Here is a 20580-nt window from a genome sequence, read left to right on the forward strand (position 1 = left end):
CTATAAGGCCAGCACATTGCACCGGTCCATGTCAATTTGCTCTATGATCAGTCCTAATGAATGTTTTCCAAATCCCAGACGTGTAATTTCCTCTTTGATATATTCTATCCAGTTTGTAGTACAACAGACAGGAACTATTCATGTCCTTTTCTTTTCTCCTTTTGAAAAGACTGGGAGAGAGTTAGGGTTAGATGGAACAGTAGGGACATGTAAGGCAGCCTTGTGTGGCTGGAGCCCCTGGGTCTTTCTCACCTGCCTTTACTTAAATTGACGAAGGTTACATCACAAAAACCTGACAGGGTGCTTGTAAAAATGGAGCCATTATTATCCTCATTCTTTTCTTCCACTATAATCCTTGTTCTCTTTGAAAATAAAGAGTAGGTTCTAGAAAGGGAGTGTTACAAAATGGAACCCCATATTTCACAGCATGAAATTCTGAATTCTGAGACAGATAACACAAATAGAGTTTTACACTATAGACTAGGATAATGACTGTACCAGAGAACTTTGGGACGTAGGCTCTAAACATATAAAGTTAAAGGCATGTCTAAGCCCAATCTAAATTTCTCTCTTCCCCAAATTATATTTAAAATGCTGAACATAATCATGTGTCACTAAGCAATCAAAACCCTTTTCCTAAGTCTTAATGGGTTGAAAGTGGCAGCAGTGAAGTGGGGCTAGAGAAAGTAAACATACAAGGTAGTTTAAAATGTGCTGCTATTAATACCAAGGTTTTTCAGAGGAGATTTTTAAAGTTAAAAGAATATAGCCATGACCCCTGGGCCACCTTGTTGTGTAGGCACGCTGGTTATATGTGGGTTTACATGGAGGGGGTGGTGGTGGGAGAGAATATGGAAAGTATGGAGTTAAGACAGAGCTAGAGGTTTTGGAAGAAGCCAAACAAATCATGGAAGTTTAATGAAGAATTAAATAAATCATGTAGAGAAATCTCTTTTGAAAATTTAACTTAAGAAAGGGTTAAATTGGAAAGAAATTAACCATACCAGAATTTACAGTGCTTACTGTTTCCTTCAAATAAATATTCACTGATTGCTAACTCTGTTCCAGGCATCGGCCTGGATTTTGGAGAGAAACATGCAAGTGAGACACAGTATCCACTCTTGAGGAGCCACTGAATCTATTCCATGTATAGATGTGTGTTTGGAGTAGGCTTACCAAAAAAAAGAGAGAGAGTACATAAAGTAATAAAGAATGGTAGGAAAGGGAATGGTGGACAGAGTAGAAGGGGCTTCATGTGTGTCAAGCCTTTTTTTATTATTTTTATTTTTATTTTTAATTTTTTTATTAATGTTTATTTATTTTTGAGAGAGAGAGACAGACAGACAGACAGAATGCGAGTGGGTTAGAGGCAGAGAGAGAGGGAGACACAGAATCCAAAGCAGGCTCCAGGCTCTCAGCTATCAGCACAGAGCCCGAGGCAGGGCTTAAACTCACAAGCTATGAGATCATGACCTGAGCCGAAGTCGGACACTCAACGGACTGAGCCACCCAGGTGCCTCTGGTTTTTTTTTTTTTTTTTAAGTTTATTTATTTATTTTGTGGAAGAGAGAGAGCGCGCACAAGGGAGGGGCAGAGAGAGAGGGAGAGAAAGAGAATTCAAAGCAGGCTCCGCACTGTCAGCACAGAGCCCAACGTGGGGCTCCAACTCAGGAATCATGAGATCACGACCTGAGCCAAAATCAAGAGTCGATGCTTAACTGACTTAAACACCAGGTGCTCCCATGTGCATTAACTCTTGAACTGAGTGGATGTGGCTAGGCAGATGGCAACTGAAGGGCTTCACTTCATAAAATTAATCACTTGAAATGCTTATTTTGCTCCCCTTTCACAAATTCCAAAGCCCATGCCTGTTAAGTTATGGGGAAAATCATTTGTGCTCTTGCATTTTGCCTAGTATGTTGTGGCAATTATACACTTTATATCCTAATAATCACCCTTAGTTTTAAGGAAACCATGGATAGTACTTTGCAAAACGTGTCCAATAGTAATACTATCTAGCTCTCTAATAAACTCCATAGACCTCAAACCCAGAAAAAAAAAATAAATCAAACACAGAAGAATTGGGCTAAAAAGGATTCAGAAGACTATAGATTGGAACCTGAAAATAAATAAATAAATAAATAAATAAATAAATAAATAAATAAATAAATAAAACAAACCAATCCTGGCTCATTTAAATAGGAAGACATTTATGAAAAGAATATTAGATAGGTCTCAGATCCATTGGAAAAGTGGGGGAAACAGATGCATAGATAGACAGCCAAGAATATGCCCAGATGAGGCCACTGACCTGGTCAGAACCCCACGATTACCATCTCAAAATCCTGCACTTTGCAGCTTGCACTGTCATCATTGTGAGCCCTCAACAGCATACACAGACACTGGCAGTCATGCCCTGGTACCATTAAGATTCAACCAAGCAAAGTCACTGCTACTGCTGACCAGACAGAACTCCTCAAAGTGCCCCCTATTCTAGGAGGATCACATCTGACTTGGAAGTGCCTAGGTCACAAGTCCTTGTCCTAGCTGCAAGGGAGGCGAAGAGAGCATCCAATATTTTCACTTTCTATAATGGGAAGCAGGTATGCCCCTTCCAAGACTCATAAAGAAAAGACCATTCTCACACTTAGGAATAGGGTTCAAATGCTGGCCTACCAAGTGGAATCGCTGAAGGGTTGTTTCCTCTAGCAGAAAGAATACAGAATTTGAAGTTTGCCAAATCTCAACTTGAATATATCCTCTGCCTTTTATTAGATATGTAGACGACTCTGAGACTCATTTTCCACATCAGTAAAACTGGGAAAACAATGTATGCATTTCTGATTTATGGGGAGAAAAACACACACACATATACATAATTTGGAACTCATTAGCCTAGATTTTTATCTCTTGGCATCTTTTATAATAGGAGAGAGATTTCATTTACCATGAAAAATTTATGTCTTGTTTTGCCTAATTAAAGAGAATGAATAAAAACAACTTTTAAAACTAATTTATAAAGATTCAGATCCACTCAAGAATCATGTAGGGATGTGAAATGGAATGGTTTGTATGCCAATTACCTGGCATTAGGAGTTTCCAAAGAAACCAAAATTTTGTCAACAAAAAATAAATAAATAAAAATTTTTAAAAGCCTAGTAGTAGGAAAGAAGGGGTATCCATGGAGAGATGATAGGAGAGAATTTGTAGAGCACTTGTACTCCTCCTTTCTCTTCTCTCCTTTGTGGGAGTACATAGATATCTCATAGGCAGCTGATTTTACAGCTAGCTGTTTGCTAAGCACCAGGACCTGCAAACAGTTGGGAATAGGGCAAAGATTACTCTCTTGAATTTCTCCCTAAGCTGAAGCTCCATGGTGGGGGCTCTGAGGCTTTCTGAGGGCTCAGAGCAGGCTGTAAAAATAATGTCAGGCAAGGATAGGTGGTCACCTGAGGAACTCAAAGACCATCTGTTTAGGAGTTTTGAGGAAAAAGAGGTGGCAGCATCCCCATAAGATTCTTCAAGTTAGGGGGCTGCAGAGAGAATGCCCCCTAGTCACCAATGCCTAGTTCAAGTGTCATACTAAGGAACCAGAACTTAGGGACCAGCTGCATCAAATCCTATCAAGCAGCCAGTGTTAGAGGGAGAAGAGGCAATGCCCAATCAGAGAGGTGACCCAAAGTCCTCACAAAGATCATTCATGTCCCTCACATGTCGGTCAGTCCTCACCTAGACCCTAAGCATTAGCAAATACAGGTGAAATGGAATGCAGGGCCCTACCCCTCCACTGAAAGTAGACATTGACCACAATGAGTAGTGAATGTAACCTGAAGAAAATTATCTGAATGTACTGAGATACTTCTACTGTAAATATCAAGGTTCTCTACTCCCCAGTCTTATCAGTGGGTAGTGGAACAGAAAATTAATGTTGACAAAACATAGAAAAAAAATGAGTAATATATATCTGTATGTTGCTGAGTTGAGGCTGTTGAATGTACTGCTTTTATAATCATTTCATAGTTGTGTGTGAAGGAGGCTAGGAGGAAAGAAGATGTATGGAGGGAACAGAAAACAAAACTGAAGCCAGTCAGCCATCCCTGAAATGAGTAAATCTCATCTAACAGAATAGATTTTACCTGGTACCTGAGCACCTTCCAATTCCAATTTTAAAAAATCTAAGAAAATGTTTTTGTGGGTCCTAAATAAACCTACCGTTCAACGCTTTTCCTAGAAAAAAAAAATGTCTTTTACCTAAACCATTATCTACTTCAGCAGAACCCTCATAACATTTAAGCTTAACTCTTGTTGATTTTTTAGCTAAGAGCTACTCAAATCTTGACTGGCAGTGTTGTTTACCCCAATGAACTTCTAATAATAATCATTAACTTCAATAAACTTTAATAATAGCAATAACTTCCAGTATTAAATGTGACTTTCCTCCGAGAAATTCAAAACAACTTCACATTCACTATGTTATTTGTTCACAGGCGTTCCTGTGAGGAATGAAAAAGAATGGGAAGTACATTGATTGAGCTATAGAAAAAGATCCAGTGAGGTTAAGTATTAGACCAAGGTCATAGAGCTAGTCTGCAGCAGACCAATGATAGATATCGCTAAAGGTAACTATATAAACTAGAGGTGAGCTAAACCCAGATATAACAGATTTGATTAAGGCCTACATCTCTGAAGCAGAGACTCGACGTCCTCACCAGAGTCATGAAGTCTTTGCCCTGGGTAGACCTCAATCTCTCTTTCTAAAGGAGCCTTAAATCAGCCCCTCAGCCCCTGAGTCATTTTACTTTCTTCCAGTTGTTTGGGTTGTAGTATTTTCCTGGTCTGCATCAAACTAGATGTTTTGGCCAATAAAATGGACAATTTTGCTACCCAGCCTCTGACTATAAGTACTTGTCTAACAATGAAGTATTTCTTCGATCAGAGGAAATTATTTTTTATCACATTTGAAGATCACCAAGTTCCCAGAACATGTGATCATTGTAAAATTACTGCTAATACTGTTTTAACAGGGAGGGGACAAAGCATAAGAGACTCATAAATATGGAGAACAAACAGAGGGTTACTGGAGGGGGTGGGGGAGGGGGGATGGGCTAAATGGGTAAGGGGCATTAAGGAATCTACTCCTGAAATCATTGTTGCACTATATGCTAACTAATTTGGATGTAAATTTAAAAAAAATTAAATTAAAAACAAAGTATGTCTAACAACAACAAAAAAAGGTATTATCCAATTAGCTGATTTTTGCCTTTTCTATTTGCCACAATCTCTAGGCACACTGGTCACTTCAGATACTTGCTTCAGGCTACCATTGTTGTTTCTTGGGACTGCTACCAAGGTCTCCTTCAACATGTCTTCGTGTCCAGTTCTTGCCTGTTTTTTATCAAAATCTACACTCTCAACTCAATTATTGTGCCACGTGCCTCATTTTTATCTCTGTAATTCAATATGGAAAACTTTGGCCAAGACCAACATTTTCTAAAAAACATACATTACTTGAATACAAATTTTAGCAACAATTTGAGTATGTTGGCAAATCATTGGAATGGAGTTTTCTCCCTACAATGGGCTCTAAAACAGAAAATATACCTTAGCTCTATCTACTAAAATAACAAAATCTTTTTAAATCCTTACCACATAGTCCATGAGTTTCTTCCATAAAAAGTGAAGGAGCTCCTGAGATTTCCTAAGGTTTATAAAGCCCCTCTCTACAAACATCTGTCTTCCCTCCCTGGTGGCATCAGGGTTGGGGAAAGAGGGAGAACTGAAGTCCATGAAGACCCCGCTTTCTTCTAATGACATAAAAGTAGGTGCCAGCAAAGAAGCTATATGCCACATTTATGTGTTGTGGTAATTGGGAATTTCATTGTCTGCAGTGAGGTTATTAACCAAGTTATTTTTGGCAATGGTAAGCAGCTAAGAGGCAGTCACATTCTAGCTTACCTATGGGGAGCTGACTTTATCTTCTTACATATTATTCCCTACAAAATTTCCTCTATTTTTCTTCCAAACTATATATAGGTATATAGAGGGAAAGAAGTATTTAAGGAAAAGAGTGAGTTTCATGTTCTGGTTCCGGTTTATCCTTCACTCACCAAGAATAAGTTTCCTTTTCAGCACAATGGAGGCAATAATACCCTCTCTCCCTCCCTCCCCCTCCCTCCCTCCCTCCCTCTCTCTCTCTCTCTCTCTCTCTCTCTCTCTCTCTCTCTCAGAGAGCTATAAGAATAAAAGAAAATAATGCAAAAGTGCTTGGTAAACCATAAAGAACCACTCAAACAATTCACACATATAGCACTGATTTTTCTTTTTTTTCAAAGCACTCTAAGTGTACATTTACTCTCTTTTCTCAAGGAGTGAGCAGCACTTTTCAAACCCTAATAAATGTCAAGGTTATGAAGGTACAATACCATTTGTAAAGTTCAGCTTCAAGGTAAACAGGGCAGCTTATTAGCATCCACAAGAACTGCAAGTTAATTTTAACCTAATAAATATCCTGAAAATACCCATAAGAAGACAGTCCATCATGCCACGGAAACTTATCCTTTAAATTAACATCATACCCAACCAGTTTCTTGCACATGCTGTTAGTTTTCTCTTTTTGCAAACTTTTATGATGCCACTATCTTCAGCAACAGACTCTATTTGGTATACAAGTGACCTTTGAAGTCAGCCAGCCTAGTTTCAAATTCTTCCTCCCACATATTAGTTCTGTGATTTGGGGCAATGTATATAACCTCTCTATCCTTCAATTTCTTTAACTGTAAGATAAAGAAAAGGATAATGCCTTCTTCATAAGAACATTATGCAGATTAAATGAAATAATAAGCATGAAACACTTAGCTCAATATTTGATATATAGTAATATGACACAAATTTTAGCTATTAATATCATTAATAATGATGAAAATAATTGCTAATAATTACTATACATTATTAGGGCATATTTGTGAATTAGGAATCTTCACAATCACTTTAATATTGAATGACCTAATATATAATCCTCAGCTGTGCCGGAAGGGAGCAAGTTATTTCAGCACAGAGAAACATACACAGGACAATTTTTCATCACCAGTTTGCTTTGGATAGGCATAAGTTGCTTACAATCCTTTTTTAATGTGTCTTTTATTCCCTTTCTGTTGTCAAGTATAATTGTCCAGGGGCAGAATTCTCAGAAACTTAAAGTAGGATTCTGAGGTGTTGTATGCAAACAAGAAAGTTATAAAATAGATAAAGTATAGGAAAGCCAGGAGATGGAAACATGTTAACAGTTGTATATGACTCGTCACACAAAGTTTTTGACCACAATGCCTGCATTCTATGTTGCAAGGGACAACAGCCAGTAGGTAGACAACAGAAGGTATCCATTTGTCATGATCCACAGAGTGCAAGTTATGTAGAAGCACGGTAGCCCTTCCTCCCGGCAACACTCACACACACACACACACACACACACACACACACACACACACATCAGGCAGAGATAATAAACAACCAGTATGTTTGGAGATTAACATTCTGCCCCTTCTTCAGAAGACAAAAGGGAGCCAAAATTGTTTCCTAAATGTCTAGGTCTAGAAAAAGTATTCATTTGCTAAATAATGTGTGCCCTTAGGGGAAAAAAATAACGTTGTATACTCACCATTGAAATAACCAAAGGAAAGTTTGTAGCCGGCATACTTCAGCAAACTTCTCTCAGCTCCTGAAAAATTATTTCTTCTTTTAATTTGGAAACTTTCCACATGCTGCCCCTCTATCTATAACGCATGCCCATCCCCATCCAACTCCCATTTTCACTGGATTAACTTCTCTTCATCCTTGACTTTTCAGCTTAAATGTCACTACTACTGGCAAAACTTCTCAGACCCCCCATGTCTAGATGTAGTTCCCTTGCTAAGTACTTCACCTATGCCTTATACTTCCCCTATGATGCTCATTTTCACACTGCACCTTACTTACCTACTTACTTGTCTATATACCCCCTGTAGATAGTACGTACAATGAAGGCAGGAGCCATGTCCATAAGCAGTATGGACATTGCATCCTAAACACTTAACACAATACCTGACACTTTTTAGGTTCCTCTTTAATATTTACAAAAAAATAAATTTTTAATGCCCTCAAATTTCCAAACTGCAGCTAAATATAGCCATTATGTGCTTTGTCAATAATGTCACTGTTTTCTTTTTCAAACAAATATATAATAGGCCATGTCTTATAGTATGGTCTTCATTGAGGTTTTATATTTTTCAATGCCCTAAAAGTAAGTGATCAGACTTAGCTTTGTTTTTCCCTTTGCCAGGGAGGTAGACTCTAATGACTTCCAAGAGCATCTCAGACATCTTTTCCATTCTCAGATAGAAAAGGAGCCACTTACTCTGGGTTTTAATTAAAAAAATGCATCCTATAAAAAAAGGTTGAGCGGACTGAGAGGCAGACAAAAGTCCTGGCTCTGGTCTGTCTCAGTCAAGACCTGGCTCCTGGTCTTAGCAACCAACATGAACCAAAAGCTGCTTAACTTCTCCAGTTGCCTCATATACAGAGTGATAAGATTGGGTCAGTTTCAAAGAGGGAAACATTTGAATGCCATTAAAACAGAAAGAATACTGTTCTTCATGAACAGTATCCATGGTTGTTGGGATCTATTTAAAAATATGAAAACTGGGCCACAAAAATGTACTAAAGAGGCAGGAAGTATCTGGCAGTATCTCAGGCCTAACAGGATATGAAGGAAGGTTCACTTTGGACCTCACCACAGCAATACACAGACAATACACAGACAGAGATCCCAATAATCAGCTCTGTCTACAGGGATGCTCACAGCCTTGGATGCTCATTCTTATTCCTAGCTCATCTGATGCTATCTAAACTCTCTTCCATTCACATGGGTCAAGTGTTAAGACTGTGTTTGGTCTGTCCGATTTAATCTAGGTTTAACAGATGAAAGTTTGGATTTTATAAACCCCACTGGTTAATTTTAGCTAGCTCTATTATTCCTGAATGGGATGCAATAGCTGCTTCCGGTCTCTCAAGTTCTCTTGCACCAATTACTTCTTTCACAGCAAAAAGCTAAATCCAGCATGAAACTAGTAGATGTCAGCCCATAATGTTATTATGCCAAGATTTTTTCCTCACTTCTGTGAGTTATCATAAACCAAAGGAAAAAAGATAATAAAAAGCAGATCTTTCTTGATGAGTGCTTCGGACTGGCTTTTCTAGCTACCATCACCACTGATCTTTTCCTGCTCAGTGATATTCCATGATTTGAGTGATAAATGTGAGGATTCTCATGTGAAGATGGGAGCAGTGAAGTGAGTGACGAGTCAAAAATGGAGCATCTGGCCTTCTCCTCAGAGAGCCATCAGCTCTTAGATCCCAGAGCAATTTACTTATTTGCAGGCAGTTGTGGAAGGACTGACACTACAGGAAGTTAGGAGGTTATCAAAAATCAGATCTGCGACCCTGCCACAGAGACTAAAATCCCATCATAATAGTTAAGTCGTTAAGTCTTTGAGTTAAAGAACTTTATTTCTAGAGAAATTTCACAGTTTGATAAAATTTAAATAGTAGGGGAAGGAACATATTTTAGCCACTAATATAATAACAGAGGTGAGTATATCAGACAAGATTCATTCACTTAGCAAGATTCTATTGATTAGGACGCCAAATAATTATGTTTGGAACTTCCAAACATCCAAAAGTTTCCAAATTTTCTCCATCTATTAATTCAGAACATCCAGTTCCTACCAATTCCAACACCAACACCACAACAACCAGATATTTCTGAGATCAGAGAAAGTGTCTTATAGATACCTATGAAAAAAGGATGTTCCTAGTAGCATTTCCTTGGCATCAACAGATAAAGGGAATATCATACCACAGGGAACCACAGCTCTCTGGGGGCGATCATTGGACCTTCATATAATCCGCACTTTAGGGAGTTCTATGGCAAAGCATAGTAGGAATTCCACTCAAAAAGAAGATGCAAAAGCACATTTTTTATGATTTTTCTAGATCTCTCTCCTACTTAGTCTCCATAGGATTCAGACATGTGCCCAACAGGGAGCTGAACAAGTCATGGGCACCATACTAAACTTGAGGTTGGCTCTGTCCTTCTGAGGCCAAGGTTCACTTATTACAACACACCCATCCTTCTTTTTCTCTCAGGATAAGATCTTCTAAAAGTTCTGTCAATGTAGGAAAAGTGCCCACCCCACCAGTTTTCCAGACAAATTACATTATGTTGGCATCTCACATAGAATCCTTCCATACATGTAAAAACATATAGAGACATAGAATAGCATAGGCTCTATTAAGCAGTATAATTGCAAAATAAAATCATAGAGGATGAAGAGGGAGGCAATGGTAGGAGATGGAGTCATTTAACTAAAAAGGGCTTGTTCATGAACATTAAACAATTGGAATTTACCTTGAAGACAATGAAAAGCAATTTATATTTCTTATAAATAGACTTGGATTCAGAGGATATATTGGGATGGGGCAACATAGGAGATTCATCTAAAAGAAGAGAACCCCTGGGGCGCCTGGGTGGCTCAGTCGGTTAAGCAGCCGACTTCGGCTCAGGTCATGATCTCACGATCTGTGAGTTCGAGCCCCACGTCGGGCTCTGTGCTGACAGCTCAGAGCCTGGAGCCTGTTTCAGATTCTGTGTCTCCCTCTCTCTGACCCTCCCCCATTCATGCTCTGTCTCTGTCTCAAAAATAAATAAACGTTAAAAAAAAAAATTAAATAAATAAATAAATAAATAAATAAATAAGAGAAGAGAACCCCTTTTTTTAAAGTAAGCTCTACACCTGGAATTACTATATTGTACTCCTGAAACTAATATCACACTATATGTTAACTAACTGGAATTTAAATAAAAACGAATAATAATAATAGTAATAATAATAAATAAAAATTAAAAATAAAAACAGAAAATAGCCATACTTGTATCAGACAAAATAGACTTCAAAAAATAAAATAAAATAGGAGCGCCTGCGTGGCTCAGTTGGTTGAGCTTCCAACTTCGGCTCAGGTCATGATCTCGCAGTTTGTGAGTTTGAGCCCCACATCAGGCTCTGTGCTGACAGCTCAGAGCCTGGAGCCTGCTTCAAAATCTGTGCGTCTCTCTCTGCCCCTCCCCCACTCACACTCTGTCTCTCCTTCAAAAATAAATAAACATTTAAAAAAATAAAATAAATAAAATAAAATACAATAAAATACAATAAAATAAAATACGAGAACCCATTATCTCTCACCTATCTTTCTAATGGACAGACTAGCAACAGAATCTGGGCCAATATTAATAAAATATGTTAAAATCCCCTTAGAAAAAATGTGTTTTAATATAAACAAGACATACAAACATTCCTTCACATCTCTGTTCTTACAAAGGACAATGTGTCTGATTTTCCATGGATACAATTCTTGAGTTCCTCATCAATTTTTAAGAAAAATTACTATACTTTCCAAAGATTATATATAAAAATTCAGCATAGAGAAACATCAAAATAGGAAGCTTTATTAATTATAAATGGTTAAATTACTTTCTTGCATTAAATTGAAATAACCTTTCTATATATATTAGTTCAGTATATTTCTTAAATGTATTTAAATTATTGACATATTTTTTCTAACAGACACATCAATTCAATCCTTAAGTGTAGATCACTGTCCCTATTTAATGAAAAAGAATTACACTTATTAGCTTATAAGTATTTACATCTTATATATATTTACATTAAAACATTTGTACAGCTAAAGAAGCAAAAACATATGTAATTTAACTTACTTAAGTGAATACTTTTTAAAAAATACATTATAAAAGAACAAAAACAAGATCTTCATATACTCAGGTAATCAGTAGCATTAACAGGTCACACCTAGGACAAATAAAAAAATGCACAACCTCTTGGTGTAGAGAAACATTTTGGAGCTTGTATATGTGAAAAAGATATACTTTAGCCGATTGTTCATATGGATAAAACATAGTGTACCTCCTTGTGCAATTGAAAAGTTTCAAAAGATTTGTAACTACCTCTTCTCAACTTCTCTTGTGACTCTACACTGAGAACTACCATGGTGATCCCTGGCTCTTTTCTCATTCACAAAGTGTTAATAAAGTCTATTCTTTAACCACTCCCCCAATACAGATAGAAAAAAATAAACCACAATATCAAAAAGAATGCAACAGGAAAAGGAAAAAACAAAATTGTCTGTTTCATGAATGTAAATTTCTGTTTGTTCTTTCTTCAAAATTTGTTCTTCTGTTTATCCCTCTTACCCTCCAATACCATCTTCTTCACCTAATTTCTGGTCATTTGTTTTTGTTTTTAATTTTTGTTAATGTTTATTTATTTTTGAAAGAGAGAGAGAGAGAGAGAGAGAGAGAGAGCATGAGTAGGGAAGGGGCAAAGAAAGAGAGAGACACAGAATCCAAAGCAGACTCCAGGCTCTGAGCTGTCAGCATAGAGCCCAACATGGGGCTCAAACCCATGAACCTTGAGATTGTGACCTGAACCCAAGTCAGATGCTCAACCAATTGAGCCACCCAGGCTCCATCTGGTCATTTGATCCCATCTGGTCATTTGTTTACTACAACAAACTGTGCTTTGATGATAACATTAGAAAATGTTGGTGATAAAATGAAAGCTATATTAGTTTTCTGTGGCTGCTATAACAAATTACCACAGACCAGGTGGCTTAAAACAACAGAAGTTTACTACCCCTGAAATCATTGTTGCACTATATGCTAATTTGGATGTAAATTAAAAAAATAAATAAAAAATAAAACAAGTTAAAATAAAAAAAAATTAAAAAAAGAAATTAAACCTAATGGGAATATGTTTAATCTGTTAAATTAAAAAAACAAAAACAAAAACAAAAACAAAAAAACAAAAAAACAGAACAGAACTTTATTCTCTCACAGTTCTGGGGACACAAAATCCAAAATCAAAGAGTCAGCAGGGCCATCAACTTCTGAAGTCTCTAGGAAAGATTATATTCTTTGCCTCTATTAACTTTTAGTGGCCACTGACATTCTTTGGCTTGTGAACCCATCACTGCTTCTCTGTGGTTTGCCTCCATAGTCACATTTCCTCCTCCACTTGTGTCTCTCCTCTCTATTTGTGTCTTGTCATTGGATTTAGGACCTATCTGGAAAATGGAAGATGATCTCTTTATCTCAAGATTCTCAACTTAATTTCAGTTGCAAAAACCCATTTTCCAGGGATGCCTGGGTGGCTCAGTCGGTTAAGCATCCGACTTTGATTCAGGTCATGATGTCATGGTTTGTAGGTTCAAGCCCCGTGTAGGTCTCTGTGCTGACAGCTCAGAGCCTGCAACCTGCTTTGGATTTTGTGTCTCCCTCTCTCTGCCCCTCCCCTGTTCGTGCTCTCTCTCTCTCAAAAATAAATAAACATTTAAAAAAAATTAAAATGGCAGGGCATCTGGGTGGCTCAGTTGGTTGAGGGGCCCACTTTGGCTCAGGTCATGATCTCACTGCTTGTGAGTTCGAGCCCCATGTAGAACTCTGTGCTGACAGGTCAGAACCTGGAGCCTGCTTTGGATTCTGTGTCTCCCTCTCCCTCTGCCCCTCCCCTGCTCACACTCTGTCTCTCTCTCCTTCAAAAATAAATAAATATTTAAAAATAAAAAAAATTAAAATGGCATAAGTAAAAAATAGTCGATAGACACTAGTAATTGTACGTAACAAATATTAGTAGATAAAGTCATCATATTTATACAGTCAATGGAAATTTAATGGGTCTAGAGGAGAATAAAAAAACACGTATTAAATAGCTACTATGTACCAGGCAGAGAGGGATCCAGGTTTTGCATAGCCTGGAGACCTATTTTTTAGAAAATAATATAAAACTATGAATAAAAAAGTAGCTGTGAAAGTGAGTTATGTATTTAGAATGAGGAAAGGATTTGTAACAAATTATAAAGTTTTAAAAAGCTGAAAAATACTATGAACATAACAAAATCCAGGAAAATAACCTATCACTTTTATCATTATTATTAACTGCCACTTCTGTAATACCTGTATGATACTTTTGCCCAACATTTTGGGTTCATTCTCTCTGACTGGCAATAATTTGTATATCATTTTCAATAAAATGATAACTCAGTCTTTCTTCTAGCATGGTTAATGGAAATTTGTTTTGTGTTATTGATAGCTTAGATGGTTTTTTCAAGCTGCAGCACAGAGGGAGTTTTATGTGTTTTTATGTTGTTTTATGTTTACTATACTGTTTGATGTTTACTATAAAACCACAGCTTTATGGTGTTTTATGATCACTGTGGGCAAGCTCTTGAAGAATCTCAGCACTTTGATCTTGTAATATATGCATCACCCCAAGGACTTGGCTAGGTTCTCCCTAGATGTACCCCATGGACTGAGCTAGGGCCTCCCTGCCCCCTTGTGACCTGGTCCTGGTTGGGAGAGGGCACAAGTGGCCACAAATCAAGATCTTTAGAGGCCTCTGATCCAGGGAGTGAGAGAAAGGCATCTGTTCAGATCCTCTGGATGAACAATGGTACAGTCTAGATGAACAATGAGTTCTACCAAGATAAGGTTTTCACTGAGGACGTGGGTAGATGCGGAGATGCTGGTGACCCACAACTACCTAGAGGCCCAGGACTACTACTTAGAGCATTATCAGCACTTCCTCTCTATATCCAGGGAGGACTATATGCTGGAAATGAAAAGGAGTCAGGCAAGTGGGGGTCCTGAGGTTTAAGCTACATGAGTTTCATCTTAAATTCAAGTCCGGAGTCAGGTATTACATATACACACATTTTTAAATTTACTTTAAATGTTTAAATTGGTCATTTAAATTAGTTTGTAATATAAGATTACAAACACCAATTAGATATTATAAATATTATTCCCAAGTTACAGTGTTATAAAATTTGAACCACACATGTTATTGGGTCTGAAAAGAGATGATTAGACTTTGCATTAACCTATGAAACCTACTAGAGAAATAATTAAGATCACTTCCTTTACTAATAAATAATGAGGTACAATGTCCGTATCTTAATACATATGTGCATATATGCTTTAATATAGCATTGGTTTAACATTAAATAAATATCAATCAGAATACCTGAGTACCAACTAGGGCAATGCTCATTTTCATATAACCTTTTGCCTATTTCACAAAAAGACATGTAGCCTACATACCATAAACCTGATCATATAGTAAGAAAAAAATACTAATAACAAAATGCCATTTAAAGTCTTACAACAGTTCATTTAAGCATACAAGGTACACAATGCAGTTCCTAAGAATAAACTAGTGGAGTAATCTGCTTTATGTTTAAAAAAAAAAAAAAAAGGAAATGGCATTCTAAGATACAGCTGCATAGACTATATGATGAATATTCAACATATGAGAAAGTGACAAATTTATCTTTACTCCAGCATTAAGCATTTTTGTGACAAGCTGGGTATTCATTCCATTAGGGGTCTTTTTTGTGTGCATTCTTTTTGTCTAATGCTTGCTCATGCCCTTTCCTGACATCCTACAAGACTAGTCTTTTCTTTTCTAAATTTCTGATTACCCATATTGTTAGAAACTCATACTCAGAAAACTGTTTTCAATGACAGGAAGACAAAACCTTGGTCAAAACTCTCATTCCACTACCAAAAGTTTGATCTAATAGCTTTTCCCTCCACCCACCCACCCCAAAAAAAAGATATCAGAAATAAATGTTTTCCATTAGGAAAAATATATTAACTTTTTGCTCACTAGAATTCCATCTCCTTTATACTTTCAGATTACTCCTAATTTAGGAAAAGATAACTCCTTATGTTATACTATCAATTTCCACATTCTCACAGTAAATTATTCTTTTCATACAGCTTTTACTGCTGTATACAAGGCAAAACATTTGACTGGGGAACTTCATTCAGTTTTAGATCACACACTAAAATGACATTCACCTAACAATAGCTCATTGAAATCCTGCCCAAAATGGATTCCTGGTGTTAAGGTGGAAAACAACACAGGTAATAGGATTAAACTTGGATCACTAGAATCTTTAGCATACTACACTTACTGAGAAGCTTACTCAAATTTTTCTATAAACTGTTAAAATTTGGCAAATCTATGACTAGAAGATTTCATAGTTCCTTTCCAAAAAACTTGACAGGAAAGAATATTCTCCAAGTAAAAAAAAAAAAATCCATATGAAAAGTACATAACCAATGTAACAGCAGAGTTGTGGCTCTTTATTTATTATGTATTCATTGCCTTCTTTATGTATTTCACTGCCCCTGGGTTCATGACCAAACATCAATACATGTTAACACATTTTCAATATTTATAAGCTAAAAGCTTAGATGCAAGTGTTATCAATAATGGTCCTGCTACTCCATTCATACTCACCAGCATCTTAATTATACTGCCTACCAATAAGCATCCTCAGGAATTAATGCAGGCTAACAGTTTAAACAATGTAATTTAAGGCTGCTTTAGGATTAGGATTGCCAAATGTCTCACTCACACTATTGCCTCTCTCCTCTTAAATACTTACTCTAGAAAGGGTTTTGTTTTGCCATATGACAGAATGTGTAAACAGGTGGCTGAGCTCAAAATTATACTTGCATAGTGATCATACCAAAGTTAAATAGGAAATAGCATTGCCTACTAATATAAATAGCAGTGACTGGTAAATAAAGTAGATAAATGTCAGAAATAAATGTTTGTCTAAACAAAGATGAGTGAGAAATGGCACATATTTACCATAAACATCCAGCAACATAACTTAGCCTATTTCACTGAACACCAAATAGAATCTACTTACTTTGTTAAAAAAAAAAAAGTGACAGTCTAAGTAAAATAGCTTTTCAAATCACATTGTTTCCATTAATAATGCACATGCATGAAGAAGACTGATACAAAAATCTCTCTCTTAATATAGAAAATGGGTATCAGACAATTTTTATAAATATGTCTAGTCAGACTTTGATTTGTAAGAATTTAAAGGATCCATACAGGTCTAGTGTCCTGAAGGGTAAAAATTTCTCCCTTAAAAATACTGTTACAATAAAAACTCAACTAACATCCTACCAGAAATGGAAGGATGAACTCTGGCTACCTGAGAGTGTCCCAAAAAACATACCTTTTTTTGGTTGTTATTGAAGAATCTTTAAAAAAAAAATAGACTTTTTTCATTATCATAGAGTAGAAATTAACTATTTAAATCTATTTAAGTTCCTAACATATTGATTTCTGATTAATTAAGGCTTTATTGACTGAAATCTACTTGAATCCTACTACATCTTTATGCCCAAAATAGAAAGGTTTCTCTAGTTTGGAAGTGTGATTTTAATTACTCAGTAATAAGACATTGCTATGATGACAGGAAATCATCAGCAAGCATCTGCCAAGGGAATTTTCATTTTTTTGGGTGAAATTGAAATGAAATTGAAATGAAGAAATTCATTTAAATACTAAAATCAGATAAATCATTGCTCCAATTGGATATTTTCATGCTCTATTTCACCTTACATTAATCTACATACACACCTCCTAGTCCATTCTCCAAACCAAATATATTCTCTAAATAAATGTAGAGAATGGGGTGCCTGGGTGGCTCAGCCAGTTAAGCATCCAACTTCGGCTCAGGTCATGATCTCACAGTCCGTGAGTTCAAGCCCCGCGTCTGGCTCTGTGCTGACAGCTCAGAGCCTGGAGCCTGCTTCAGATTCTGTGTCTCCCTTTCTCTCTGCCTCCCTCTCCCCTGTGCATGCTCTGTCTCTCTCTGTATCAAAAATAAAAACATTTTTAAAAAATTAACAATAAATAAATAAATAAATGTAGGGAATGTGTGCTAAACAAAACAAAAATGAAGGTGACACTGCTGTTTGCCTGACAACAGGGTTGAAAATTGTGATTCATTTAGTGAAAGATGTTAGAGATGTCTACCAAAGAAGTTTTATGCCACCCTTTTTGGTCAATTCTTTACAGGGAGGTTGGGTTTGATTTCTCCCCATCCCTCTCACCTGTCTCCATCTCTCTCTCCCTCTCCCCACACCGCCCCCCCCACCCCCGCAGACAGACACTATGTGACCATCACGTATCAAATGCTCACATGTAGGATACATCTAATCATCATAACATTATGACAGTTAATCTACCTATTAATATGGGCATTGCTTAGAAAAAGTCACATATTTCAATATCACCAACTTGCCCCACAACTTCAAATCTCTGCAATCCTAGTAAATCAAGTGTTTTGGTTTTTTTTTAACATTTTTATTTATTATGGAGAGAGAGAGAGAGAGACAGAGACAGAGACAGAGACAGAGACAGAGCATGAGCAGGGGAGAGGCAGAGAGAGGAGGAGACACAGAATCCGAAGCAGGCTCCAGGCTTCGAGCTGTCAGCACAGAGCCCGATTCGGGGCTCAAACTCACAAACCACGAGATCATGACCTGAGCTGAAGATACTTAACCAACTGAGCCACCCAGGTGCCCCAAATCAAGTGTTTTATTAAAGAGCTTTTATTAAAGAGCAAAAAATAGAGGTCAATAGGTATATCAAAAGTTTGCATTTTTAAATATTGTGTTTTTAAATTTGTGTTTTTAAATATTACCTAGTGACTAATTATTCTTACTTCAGATAGAATTCTACTTAGAACAGATAGGATTTTTCTAGAACATAGATTAAAAGAAGAAAATTACAGAAGAGGGAAAACACATGTTTAAGACAGCCAGAAAAGCCAGTTTCTTAAAGATATATATATGATGCAGTATCAAAAAAATCAGTATATATATATATATATATATATATATATATATATATATATATGAAATGCAATAACAAAGAATCACAGTGATCATTTAGCCTAAGGACACGACAACTCAATGACCCAAAAACTCCCAAAAGTACCTATTATACGGTATATGCTGATGATGTTCCATCACCTACAAGTGATCTAATTTTGTTTATATAATTAACATAGGTAGAAAAATGAGTGACTTTGAGAGAAAATTTTCTGTAGAAAAAGATTTTTAAAATATAGTCTGATAATAAATCCAAGGTTTTGTTGTTATAAAATTTATTTATGAAGACTATTGGGGCACCTGGGTGGCTCAGTCAGTTGAGGGTCTGATTTTGGCTCAGGTCATGACCTCACAGCCTGTGAGTTCTAGCCCATGTCAGGCTCTGTGCTGACAGCTCAGAGTCTGGAGCCGGCCTTGGATTCTCTGTCTCCCTCTCTCTCTCTGCCCCTTCCCTGTTCATGCTCTGTCTCTCTCTCACAAATAAATAAATATTTTAAAAAATTTTAATAAAATAAAATTTATTTATGAAGAATATTGCATTCACTGATTATAAGTAGTCACTAATTGCTGTAGGAACTTAATGTTTTTGTATATCACACACTGTAAGACACAAGCTTATACAATCCCATTTTCACACTTAACATCATGGACTATTCTCTAAAAAGTAAGAAAACAAAAGGGTATATTAATATCTTTGGGCCTTAGAATAATAGGAGAGAGATTTGTGTTAAGCAAATAATCAGTCTGAATAATAAACCCCAACCCAATGAGGCTGGGTTGTTTCTGGGGTAAAAAATAGAGTATACAGGAAAAACAAATGACAAACATAAAAAAGAAAGAATAGAATAACTTGACTCAAAGTGTGGCAGAAAAAAAGGGATGACACATTACAGAAAAAGATGATCTATAATACGTGAAACTCACATTATATAAAAGAAGATAACAGAAGAGAGACAGGAAAGAAAAGGAGTAAATTCCAATATTTTAGGATGGAAACAGCCAGGAATCAAGCCCTTCTTAACGGAAGCCTCCAGGGTCCAGGAAATCTGATCTATAGAAAAAGGACTGTTAACATTGTGACCCAAAGATCAGCCTTCAGACCACCTCTGAGAAAAAGAAAATTATAACCATGAATACCCTAGCCAAACAGTAAAACTTTCTGCATTTCTGTGGTAAAGTACATCATCACCAAAGGTCTTACTACTTTGGTTTTAGGAATAATCAGAAATATTCAACTCCTGTGAAACGAGGAACCCATAAATAACCTCATCTTAAGTATTAGAAATTGGCCTGTAAAACGGGAAAATGATTAAAGTATTTTCCTTAATCTTTCTTCCAACTCTAATAATTTCTTTCCTTTCCTTTTGTCCTTTGTGTGGAGGACAAAGCTTGTCAAGATTCCTGCCTGCAACACAAACACAACCATCTTTCCTCCAGGTCCCAACCCAACTGTAGATCCATCATTTCAAATGACAATTCCATAGGAAATCAATATCTTGAAAGGAAGATTGCTTCAACTACTGCAGCATGGACTGTGGGTACAGCCAGTGAATTCAAGAAAGCACACCCATTTGTGGCTGCCGTTCATCTAGCAGGATTGATTGCAGGTAAGCTTCCTCAGAGAGGAGGGGGAGGAGCTATTCATTTCTTCTCTTTTCAACTTGCTCCTCTACTCTGGATCCAATAACAACAGTCCTGAATTATAAATAGCAGCAGGAGATAAACAAACACTGTGGCCGACTCAAAATGCTAAATAATAACTCTAC

General features: G+C 36.8%; 1 long non-coding RNA gene across 3 annotated transcripts in view; it reads right to left on the reverse strand.

Moving 5' to 3' along the window:
- The window catches only part of LOC132681112 (uncharacterized), a 106008-nt gene that overhangs the window by 23630 nt on the left and 61798 nt on the right, over window positions 1-20580 (reverse strand). For all 3 annotated transcript variants that reach the window (XR_009610849.2, XR_013555870.1, XR_013555867.1), the window contains one exon: window positions 7655-7714. This is a non-coding gene — a long non-coding RNA (uncharacterized LOC132681112). The remainder of the gene's footprint in view (window positions 1-7654; window positions 7715-20580) is intronic.

Source organism: Panthera onca, chromosome A1, assembly GCF_046562875.1.
Source record: "Panthera onca isolate mPanOnc1 chromosome A1, mPanOnc1 haplotype 2, whole genome shotgun sequence".
Classification (NCBI taxonomy): domain Eukaryota; kingdom Metazoa; phylum Chordata; class Mammalia; order Carnivora; family Felidae; genus Panthera; species Panthera onca.